Raw genomic sequence first — 11,255 nt, 5'->3', positions numbered from 1 at the left:
AGTTCAAGTCCAAAGGCAATCAGCTGGTGGAATTCCTTCTTGCTCAGAGGAGGTTCAGTTTGTTCTGTTAAGGCCTTCAGCTGATTAGTACAGTACAGAAGGCAATGTTTTACTCAAAGTCCACAGACTTAAATGTTAACCTTATCCAAAAACAAAATATGTATCTGTGTGTGTGTGTGTGTCTGTGTGTGTGTGTGTACACGTATACTTTCATAGAAACAGCTGGAATAATGTTTGAGCATGTCTGGACACTATAGCCCAACCAAACGGATACATAAAATTAACCATTAAAGCTTACTTCCTGGCTCCACCCTCCAAGGAGAGACTGGACCAGCTGGGTGGGGTTTGGGGGTGAGAAAAGCAAGAGGCACAGGGAGTGAAGAAGGTTAACAGGCAAGGGTAAGATCTGAAGGAGGATTTTGTTTCTTGCGTGTGGAGGGTCAAGGGTCTAGAGAACATCATGGCATGAGAAGATTTATAAAACAAAATTTCAAGGACATCAGTGAGGACTCTGTCATTATGAGACTGCTCAGAATGATACAAAGAAAAGAACTTATTTATAAAAGCACTTGATGGTGTTGACTATATGATTGTCATTGCAGTACCTTTTGGGGACTGAGCCACATGGGCCTTGGCTTTCTAGACTTTACACATGAGAGGGAACCACCACTGTACCAGAAGCTTCCCCAAGAGAGCCGTGGCTACGCCAGTGGTAAGCAGACTCCAGGGTGTTTACTTAGTCGTTTACAGCAGGAGAGCAGCCCCAGCTTTCCTCCTCCAGTCGACAGTCAACAGTGGTTTCCTCCCTTGCCCAGTGCCTCTGCAGAAACCCTCCCACCTCTTCTCACAGGAAGTGCTCATGCAGCCCAGGCTGCTAAGGCGAGCGGGACTGAGGGGAGACACTTAGGTAAAAGAGCTGATGTGCTAGCAAAAGAAAACTCAAGAAAGAATTAGTCCCTTTTTCTACCAAAACACACATTTCTATATGCTGCTGCCACTTGATGTCATTAACCAGCTGAGGAACTGGGGTTGCAATGAGCACAGCAGAGCAGAAAGGAGAAAAGAGCCAGAGCCTTTAAGAATGTCTCTGAGCCTCTGAGAATCACCTTCTTGGATTTCTTGCTATTGGGACTCTAATTATTTTTAAGCCAGGTAAGTCTATATATTTTTTTTTGTTCCTAATACCTCATGTCATTTGGTCTGCAACAACAGAGAAAAGGTAGTTCTCAAACCTAGAAAAGTTGATGATCTAAGAGAAATCTTGTGATAACAGTGATGACGATGGCAAAGACACTGATGTGGCGGTGCTGCTGCGCTTAGTCGTGGGGGACCGTGGCAGCAGCTGTGGTGGCGATGGCGGTGATGGTGACGATGATAAAGCTGGGATTGATGATGGATATAGTGACCCTGAGGTCAGCAGCTGTCACTTGTCACTTGTCTGCTTCCTTTGTACCAGACCTGCTTCTGACCAGGTTTCCCAATTGCTTGGGTTGATATAAAGAGGAAATGGGGTAACGGATGCAAAAGCTTCTTAAAAAGAATTAAACCATCACTGCATTAATAATCCGTTTATGAAACACTATAGCCCTACACTATTCTAAATGCTTTAAGCAGTGATTTTCTCACCACGGTCCTATAAATGGAGTCAGACTCCATTTTGTATGTTTGACCACTGACAACCTTTAAGCCCCCAGCACGCCCATTTCCCTTTGTCCGCCCAATCTGAGCAAGCCAATAAGAAAGCCCAGTAACAACGTGGGGTGGCAAGAGGCTCATCCTGCCCTCCACGCAGGGTGACCACACAGTTAACCCTGTGAGATGGGGAGTCTGATTATTCCTATTTTATTGACAAAGAAACAGGATCACATGGCTCATATATGACAAAGATAGGGTTCTGTCAGACTCCAGAACCTGAGCTTCTGATCAACAACAGTCCGGGGGTGTTGTGTTGCAAAAGATACAGCAGGATAGAAGATGCTTGGAGAATAAAAAGCATTTGTTCACTTACTCATTCTTTCAAACATTCAACAGGGAACCAATTGTGCCTGAATGCAAGCTGGGGCTAGGTTTAAGGGACGTTCATTCACTTGGACAACCAGAGGCCCTGTGAGCCAACAAGAGCTGAATACCTTCCTGATAGCATTATCAGATCCTGAGGCAAGGGAGAGATCAACCTGTGGAAGATGCTCAGGAAAAAGTTGGCCAAAATGGGCAAGTAGATTGAGAACGAAAGATGAAGGGTGGACCACAGAAAGATAACTACAAACCCAGAAAGCGTGAGGCTGCTTGCCACAGCAGGACACAAAACCTGGACCAGAGATGAAACTCATATTAACCAATCATGATTACGTAATATTGCTGACAGGAAAGTCACAGTAATCCTCAGCACCATAGCTTGAATGAGAGACTGCCTTGCTACTCTAATTAATGAAATGAAGGATTAATTTATAAATCAAATACTCATATTAAAAATTCAGAGGCCGGCAATCAATATTCTTCTGCTCATGCTACAGTCATCTAATTTTCTGTAATAAATGACATTAGAAGATGAGTATTGGTAAACTAATAGAACATTCCATTGAAATACTTCTCAAGAGCGCTTGCCATCTTGCATGGCTCATTGACAGACGATATTAATACAAGCCGTGGGTGGATCCAGAGGACAGTACAGTAACTGACTCCTCATTGAGCAGTGGAGAGCTTCCACTTGAGTAGAATGGTGCCTGAGCCATTTAGAGAATCTGAACTAGAGCCATTTAGAGAATTAGTAAAGGTGTAGCAATATCTGCCTTTCTCTTTAAGACAAAATGGGTCAGGTCTTGCCTCTGAAGCCTGGGACCTGTGTTGACCTTGGCTGAGCCGAACCGATGCTATCTCCCAGGATTCTGAATCTTAAGGCCTTGAAGTCAGGACAGGAGGAGCCCTGGAAAGTGCATTATCACAGCAACCACATTGCCCCTGCCACCTGGCTCTTCAGAAAGGCCTTGGTTCTCACCCACCTCCCAAGTTTGGTTTCCAAGCCACCTTTCATTCGAAGAACTAGGATGTCCTTCTAAGAAATTCCTTTATGCTGAAAATGGCCAGAGTCCATCTCTCACTGGCAACCTGGACTTTTGACTGAGACATAAATAGCCTGAGGGAAGAAGTAGGTTGTGCGTTAATCACATTTCCTGTTCCAGTTAGGCTCTGTGTGTAAGGTAAGAGGCGCTTGCTTTCAGAAGTAGGGGAGAAGGCATCAGGAAGCTATTGAGCTGTGATAAATGTGGGGAGTTGGTTTGGAGGGCACCTGTCTCCGATGAAATGGGAACAGAAAGAGTTATGACCAGTGAGAGGGGCGGGAGAGGGGAGTCCCTCCATTTAAGCAGAGCATGTGAAACAAAGTCATTACCCAACAAACAAACAAGGGTCAGAAGTGCTGTTCAGGATGGCACATTTCCTGGGAGCCCCTACATAAAAGAATAACTAGGATGAATGGTAAGCATGCCTACTCGTGACTCAAGGCGGTACTTCTTCCCGGGCTGTGTGTCTGCTTTCTGACTGTGCTCCTGGGATGTGCTTCTCCGGCAGGGCTCCTGCATAGGTCCTAAGCAGACTGACAGCACACAGTAGGTGTTCAGTAAATACCTGTTGAAAGAATGAGCAGATTGTGACCCCAGAATTCCACGCCAGTTCTTGTGGAGAGGAAGAGTGGTACAGCCTCTGGAAAATGATCACTCAGCCGTTTGAGAACTCCCGTCATCCACTTAAGGCTGCTCCTTTCAGTAATTTCTTTCTGTTAGAAGGTTTTGTACCCAACCTTCGTGATGGCCTCCAGTGATTCTTTCATGCTGGAGTTGGTGCCACGTGTAGTCAGTCAATCTCTGTGACACCACTGAATAGGTCTGACCTGTGTAACGCAGGAGAATACTGCAGAAATGATGGTGCATGACATCCAGGACTATGTCATAAATAATTTTGTGGCTTCTACCTTGCTCTCTCTTGGATCCCTTTTCCTGGAAGACACCAGCCGCCGTGTTGTGAGAACAGTCAAGCAGCCTTATGAGAGGTCTTCATGGTGAAGAACTGAAGTGTCATGCCAACCACCAGCACAAATGGGGCAGCCATGCCAGTGAGCCATCTCGGAATCGGATCTCCCAGGCCCCCTTCAAAAGACCGCAGTATGCTGAGGGACCGTGACGCAGAACCACGGAAGTCACTCCTGAACTCCTCTTCCAAGGCGTGTGAAGTGCTACTTTTTATTGCATCCCCACCAGCCATGTGGGAGGGCTCCCCTTTCTCGACACAAGTAGGTGTCTTTGGAAACTTAGGATTCACCTCGTGGCCAATCCTGTAGTCACCAGTCCTGGATCTACTTCCTCAGAACCCTCCACCTCAGGTTCCAAAGGCCTTGCCCCTCACGTTCAGCTTCCAGAGCGGACTGTTGGTCGTTCCGCATGGCATACAGGTCCGTCATCAGATGGGGAACGGGGCCTCCAGCCCTAAGAATGCAGGAATGGAGAAGGGCAGAAAGCGTTCTCTCCTAAGTCTCTGCTCAAAGTGGAAACTCAAAGGGCTTCCCTGGCAATCCAGTGGTTAAGACTCCATGCTTCCAATGCAGGAATTACAGGTTTGATCCCTGGTTGCGTAACTAAGATCACACATGCCATGCCAGGAAAAAAAAGGGAAATCAGAAATTAAACTCAGACCCTTAACACAATGAAGATTGATTCCCTTTCTTTCCAACACATTTCTGTGAATTTTGATTACACTCACTATGTGACAAAAGGCTGAGAGGATGATCCAGTACCTGAAGCCAAAGGCCTGGCTCCAAGGTGAAAATGATTCCATACTCCTTACTTTTCTCTTCTCTGAAGAATGCTTCAGCTCAGTGTTTCTTAACTACACGAAGCCTTAATCCCTTGAGATACTCAGAGGAGGAAAACAAGTTCTATGAACAAAAAAGTGAGAGAATTTCTGCATTCCGAAGCCCCCTCTCAGAGATCCACGGCATATGTCCCTGTCCTCCAAAGCAGCCGCTCAGTAAGGAAACCTAGCGAACCCAGGACTTCCCCAATGCTCCTGACAACAGAATGTTTATTCTTGCCTAATGTGAAATCCTGCTGAATGAGTACTCAACAGAGTCCTTTGGGAGACACTGTTTCACTCCAGATGTTGGTTTACTCTCTTTTTCAGTTCAGATTCCATGGCAAAAGCAAGTGAGAAAGCATGAGATGGGGAGTATCAGTGCTACCCAGACAGAGCGCAGGCGTGGAGTGAGAAAAGCCAGGGTGTTGTGTTTGGGGGTTTTGTTTGTTTGGTTACTTTTTATTTGAAAAAATTAATACAGGAAATTATAAAAACAGCACAGAGTTCAGAAGCACACATCACACAGTGTAATGATAACACCAACATAAACACATTATCAAAAAAATTGAAATAACACTATTAATTATGAATTGGACTTCACCAGTTTTTACTTGCATTTTTTGGTATATATATTATGAAATTTTATGACATGTATAGATTTGTGCCACCACCACTACAATCAGAATACAGAATTGTTCCATCTCCACAAAGAAGCTCCCTCAGCCTGTCCCCTTATAGCTACACCTTCTACCACTCCTGCCTGCCAGCGACCATCACTATCATTTTGTAAGACTGTTATATAAATGTAAATATATCTAACAGTTGAGGTTGGCTTTTTTTTTTCACTCAGCATATTTTTGAGATCCATCCAAATTGTTGCGTGTGTCAACAGTTCATTTCTTTTTACTGCTGAATAATACTCTATTTTCTGACACCATTTGTTTAATCATTCACCTGGTGAAGGATGTCTGGGCAACTTCCAGTTTGGGGCTATTGCAAATACAGCTGCTATAAACATTCTTAAATGGGTTTTGTGGGAATAGAATGTTTTCATTTCTCTGGGATAAATATCCAGGGGTACAGTTGCTGGGTTGCAAGGTAAATGTATACTTGACTTTATAAGAAACTGCCACACTGTTTTACAGAGTGGCTCTACCGTTTTCATTGCCACCAGATATGTACTAGTGACCCACTTTCTTGATTCATCGGGGTAGCCATTCTAATAGAGGTGTCAGGGTATCTCATCATGGTTTTATTTTGCATTTTACTAATGGCGAATGATGTTGAACATACACTTATGCACATGTTTACTATCTATATCTCCATTTGTTGAAATGTCTGTTCAACTCCTTGGTCCATTTTCTAATTGGATTATTTGTTTCTTTACTTTTGAGTTTAAAAAGTTCTCTATATATTCTGGATACAAGTCCTTTGTCAGATATGAGACTTGCAAATTACCGCCTCCTCCCCACCCCACCCCACCCCGCCCATTTTTTAGCTTGTCTTTTCATCCTTTCATTGCTGCTCAGTCGCTAAGTTGTGTCTAACTCTTTGTGACCCCTTGGACTACAGCACACCAGGCTTCCCTGCCCTTCACCATCTCCCGGATTTTGCTCAAACTCATGTTCATTGAGTCGGTGATGCCCAGGGACTTTCATAGAGCAAGGCTTTTAGTCTTGATGGAATCCAGTATTTTCTTTTTTTTTCCTTTTATGAATTGTGCTTTTGATGGTATGTCTTAAGATCTCTTTTCCCTAGCCTAGGTCACAAAGATTTTCTTCTAGAAGTTTTATAGTTTTACAGTTTATATTTAGATCTATAATCCATTTTGAGTTAATTGTTGTACAAGATGAGAGGTTTTAGGTCATCTTTAGGCTTTTTTTTTTTTTTTTTTTGCCTAAAGATGTCCAATTATTCCAATACCTTTTATTAAAAAAAAACAAACTATCCTTCCTCCATTTTGCTCTTTTGTCAAAAACCAGCTGTCCATACTTGTGTGTGTCTATTCTGGACTTTTATGTTCAGTTTCTCTATATGTCTATCCTTCTCCAGTAACACAATGTCTTAATGACCATATTTGTACTGTAAGCCGAGTCCCAGTTCCTTCACTTACACTAACAGTAGGAAGAATAGTGCCCCCCCCCAGATGTCCACATTCTAGTCCCCATAAATTGTGAATGTATTAATTTTGTATGGCGAATGGGATTTTGAAGATGTGATGAAGGTTAGGGACTTTGAGATAGAAGATTAGCCATTATCTGAGTGGGCACTGTCTAGCCACGTGAGTCCTTAAAAGCAGGTTTCCCCACTGTAGTCGGAGAAGGAGACCGTGAGGACCAGAAGAGGGGGCAGAGACATGTCACCTTCCTGTCTTTGAAGATGCAAGAGAGGGACCATGAACCAAGGGATGCAGGCAGCCTCTCAAAGCTCAAAAGGTAAAGAAACAGAGTCTCCCCAGGGCCTCCAGAAGGAGTGCAGCCCTGCCCACGTCTTGAGTGTAGAGCTGTGTTGGGCCTCTGACCTACACAACTGTAAGGTCATAAATCTGTATCATTTTAAGCCACTGAGTTTGTGGCAGTTTGTTACAGCTCTTGTTCTTTAAAGGAAATATTTTCCAGAAGTCTTTTGTAGAACATACTGGGCATGTAAAAAGCCCCCTAAATTTAGCTGTATTTTTTATAAAATGGAAGCCTGACTTGGAGTAATCATTACATGGAGGCTGAACAAGTTAACTCTCACTGTGATGGAAAGTGAGCAGGGAGATAACAGACTTGGGTCCTCATCAGAAAGATGGAGGTATACACATTTACATGAGCATATGAGCTGTTTAACACAATGCCTGCCACATGATAGGTGCTCAGTAAAATTTGGCTATTTTTCCTATTTGCATGCAAGCCCCTTAAATGTTTGATTCTCATCTCCATTAACTCCAACACAGTTTTCTGAGAGACATAGGTAAACGGAAGCTAACAGACCTATTACTACCTCTTCTGTATATTCCATAGTGCCAAGAGAGTCCCTTGTCCCCACAGATCCTAGCTGCATGGAGGGTCATGTAGACAGGCTTCTGGGCAGGTATAATCAAGCTTCAGCCTCAAAACTAATGCTCCTCAGGAAAATAGTAGAAGTGTAGATAAGAGAACTGGAGTTACAAGGTGTAAACCAAATGTAGCCAGCCTCCAAGATAGCTTACCTCTTGGTTCCCATACCCATGTGTAGTTCCCTTCCTTACGAAACAGGACTGACCTGTGTCACCAGTAGGACATTGCAGAAATGATGGCATGTGACCTCTGAGGCTGGGTCATAAAGGACATTTGGTATGATGCTACCCTCTCTTGGATCACTGTCTCTGGAGGAGGCAGCTGGCATGTTGTGGTAAATCTCAAATGACCCTACGGAGCAGTCTCCCAGAAGGTGGAGAACTAAGGCCACCACCCACCAGTCAGGTCAGATTGGCCAGACATGTGAGTGAGCAATCTTGGAATAGAATCATCCCACCCTAATCACAACTTCAGAGCCTCAGCTAGCATTTTGACTGTGACCTTGTCTTAGCCCATGTGGGATGCTATAGCAGTAATGCCATAGACTGGGTGGTTTATAAACAATACAGATTTATTTCTCACAGTTCTGGAAGTTGGATGTCCAAGAATAGGTGTCAGCAGATTTTGTGTCTGATGAGAGTTCACTTCCTGGTTCACAGATGTCTTGTCTTATCAATGTCCTCAGATGGTATAGAGGGTAAGGGAACTCCCTGGGGTCTCTTAAAAATTTCTATTCCTGCAGCCTCCACTTTCATGACCTAAAGGCCTACTTCCAAATATCACATTGGCCATTACGATTTAGCCTATGAATTTTATTGGCATTGACATATATATACTGCTTTATGTAAAATAGATAACTAATGAAGACCTACCATATAGCACAGGGAACTCTACTCAGTACTCTGTAATGACCTATATGGGAAAAGATCGTAAAAAAGAGTGGATATACATCTATGTATAACTGATTCACTTTGCTGTACAGCAGAAACCAGCACAACATTGTAAATCAACTACGTTGTTTATTGTTCAGTCGCTCAGTTGTGTTCAGCTCTTTGCGACCCCATGGACTGCAGCACACCAGGCCTCCCTGTCCTTCACTATTTCCTGGAGTTTGCTGTAACTCATGTCCATCGAGTCGGTGATGCCATCCAACCATCTCATCCTGTGTCACCCCCTTCTCCTCTTGCCCTCAATCTTTCCCAGCATCAGAGTCTTTTCCAGTGAGTCAGTTCTTCACATCATGTGGCCAAAGTATTGGAGATTCAGCTTCAGCCTCAGTCCTTCCAATGAATATCCAGGACTGATTTCCTTTACAATTGATTGGTTGGATCTCCTTGCAGTCCAAGGGACTCTCAAGAGTCTTCTCCAACACCACAGCATCCATTCTTCTGTGCTCAGCCTTCTTTATTCTCCAATAATTAAAAAAAAAAAAAACATGACTTTTAGGGGGACATGCAATCTGTTTTGGTACCCCTATGATTCTGAGCCAGAATCACATAACTAAGCTGCTCCTGAATACCTGACCCACAGAAACCATGTGAGATAATCAATATTCATTGTCTTTTTACTAAATTTCAGAGTATTTTGCTACATGGCAATAGATAACTAATGCACTGAGTTACCCATTAACAAAGCTGTCAGAGGTGGGGGACCAATAGGACACACACAAAGTGCCCACAGGCCTCACCATATGCCAACCTCCTTATATTACAGGAAGCAGAACTGATTGCACAGAACGTCAATATTGAATCTAAAGTTTGTGTATTACAGAGCTATATGGGTTCCTGTTTTGTGTGCTCCCCTAAGGGTCAGATCCCAAGATGTACAGTAAAATGAGTTTGCATCAAGCACCTTGGATCCCTGGAATGGTGGGGTCCCTGAAATGATGAGGGACAGAGGAAGGGAAGTGACGCAAATAACCAAGTGCATTGGCTCTCCTTACCAGTGGCAAAAATGGCTGAAATTTCCCCTACTGCTTTCAGTTGAATACCTGGCTTTTAAGGCCCTTCATCCCTCAGGAAGAGTTTAACCTGTTTTTTTGTTTGTTTGTTTGTTTGTTTTAAAGAAAAAGAAAAAGAGCCACGGGAAACCCTCCCCTTGTCCAAACATCACTGGTTCTTCCCTGCCTGGTTTTACTTTAGTTCCAGGAACAAAGGTGCAAGTTGGCAGCCAGGGCGGAAAGCTAAACCCTTGTGAAAGTCTTGGATAACCCCCACATTCTGATAGAGGCAGATCGGGTATGAAGGAAATCCACCCAGCTGTAAAACATATGTTTAGTATAAGGAAGTTAGAATAGGAGTGTATTTGGTAATGATTACTCTCTATAAACCTGAAACCATCCAGCTCTAGGAACAAACATCCTCTCAACATTTGCTCTTAATGTTTACACTTTGTGGGTGTGGACAGGGCAGGAAGTAAGAGAACTCCCTGCCAGTCGTGGCATAAGGGGTGGGATCCTCACCAAGCCCTGACTGGCCTGGGTTACCTAGGTAGGAGATGGGGAAACATTGATCTGGGGCTGGGAGAGGCAAAGTCTATTACCACCAGACATTGTATTTCATCCTATTGGGAAACATAAAAAGACAGTCCCCCAGTGCCTTGGTGAGTGTTGACTTTATCTTTTCAGAAGGATTTCAAGCCACAGGATACACTAGTGCCTGTCCTCATGGAGGAATGCCAGGCAGCCTCGTGGGGAGGAAAGAATCCAGGACTGGGAGTGTATGCCTTTGGGCAAGTCCTTTAGCTTCTCTGTGCACGTGTGTGAATTCACTTCAGTCATGTCCAACTCTTTCTGGCCCTATAGACTGTAGCCTGCCAGGCTCCTCTGTCCATGGAATTCTCTAGGCAAGAATACTGGAGTGGGTGGCCATGCCCTCCTCCAGAAGATCTTCCTGACCCAGGGATTGAACCCAGGTCTCCAGCATTGCAGGCAGATTCTTTACCGTCTGAGCCACCGGGGAAGCCACACAGGAGGGGAGGAAAATAAATTGAAATACAACAGATGAGTGCAAACTTAAGAGATACAAAAGGGATTAATGTTAAGCAAAAAGAAACAGTTGAAATACCCACTCAGTTAGGTCCTGTTTACACATCTTCTGGGGTCTCAGCCACTTGTACTAGTCCCTGGAACGTCAAGACTCACAAGCAAATGTTGGCAAATCACACACTCATAAGCCTTCTGATAGGGATGAAACTTCAATCAATATTTTCTCTAAACAACATTTTTCATCAAGGTACAGAGGCTTAGTTAAACTAACAAGCTATTATCTTTCAACAGAAATTAAAAGACATCCAACTCAATGAATTTACTTAGGTCTCTTAATGGATTTAGGTCAAGGTTGGCCTCTATAGTGGATTTCAAGCATTGTT

The 11,255-nt window shown here is 43.8% G+C and overlaps 1 protein-coding gene across 4 annotated transcripts in view; it reads left to right on the top strand.

Moving 5' to 3' along the window:
- Positions 1 to 875: 875 nt before the first annotated feature.
- Positions 876 to 11,255, top strand: part of FAM3D (FAM3 metabolism regulating signaling molecule D) — an 80,075-nt gene continuing 69,695 nt past the window's right edge. For 3 of the 4 annotated variants that reach the window (XM_040246523.1, XM_040246528.1, XM_040246527.1), the window contains exons 1-3: positions 876 to 1,152; positions 2,032 to 3,145; positions 4,000 to 4,218. The gene's annotated coding sequence lies outside the window, so the exon portion shown is untranslated. Of the gene's footprint in view, positions 1,153 to 1,858; positions 3,146 to 3,999; positions 4,219 to 11,255 lie in introns of those variants that run through there. The other variant, XM_040246524.1, reaches the window with a different exon arrangement.

The sequence above is a fragment of the Oryx dammah genome, unplaced genomic scaffold, assembly GCF_014754425.2.
Source record: "Oryx dammah isolate SB20612 unplaced genomic scaffold, SCBI_Odam_1.1 HiC_scaffold_9, whole genome shotgun sequence".
Taxonomy (NCBI): domain Eukaryota; kingdom Metazoa; phylum Chordata; class Mammalia; order Artiodactyla; family Bovidae; genus Oryx; species Oryx dammah.
This window is presented reverse-complemented; position numbering and strand designations above follow the sequence as displayed.